This window comes from Octopus bimaculoides, chromosome 7, assembly GCF_001194135.2.
Source record: "Octopus bimaculoides isolate UCB-OBI-ISO-001 chromosome 7, ASM119413v2, whole genome shotgun sequence".
In the NCBI taxonomy this organism is placed as follows: domain Eukaryota; kingdom Metazoa; phylum Mollusca; class Cephalopoda; order Octopoda; family Octopodidae; genus Octopus; species Octopus bimaculoides.
In genome coordinates this window covers 60,444,780-60,445,433 of record NC_068987.1, presented here as the reverse complement: position 1 = coordinate 60,445,433, position 654 = coordinate 60,444,780, and the positions used below count along the sequence as shown (strand labels likewise).

Below are 654 nucleotides of genomic sequence, written 5' to 3'. Positions count from 1 at the left end.
TATATACATTTATATATATTGAATAAGATAGAGTCAACAAGAAGGAGTACGGTTAGACAGTTATTAGATTTTATATATATATATATATAATGAATTTATTGCATATATTGTTCAGGTGTACTAAAACTGCTACTTATATCTATATAATGAGTTTATAATATAGTGTGCTTAGGTACACTACAACTTCAGCTGTTGATACTGACTGCACACATACACCTGAGTCTGCTTTGGCATGATTTTTATGGGTGGATACCCTTTGCCCTTCCTAATACTAACTTAGACACCTTAACACATAAATGTAATACCCACCCGCATCATATTTAATTATAATGAAACAAATTCTCAAGAGGTCTTTGAATAATGAAGAAATAAATTCTTTAAGATAGACAATGATATTTAAAATTAATATATTTTTAAAAAATTCTTATCATTGTAGATAATGCATTGATTTAAGAAGCAATAAAATTTCTCAGAAGAACATGTCATAATTAAACTTTATCTTTACGTTATGTCTTCAAAATGCTTGTATATATAAACATGCATACATATACACACACATATATATATACATACATGGTGCATACAAACACACACACATACATTCCTATATATATGTATGTGTGTGTGTGTTTACACATATATTTACAAGCATTA

The 654-nt window shown here is 27.2% G+C and overlaps 1 protein-coding gene across 6 annotated transcripts in view; it reads right to left on the bottom strand.

Moving 5' to 3' along the window:
- Window positions 1-654, bottom strand: part of LOC106867691 (tumor protein p53-inducible protein 11) — a 553,124-nt gene that overhangs the window by 407,755 nt on the left and 144,715 nt on the right. The window lies entirely within an intron of this gene.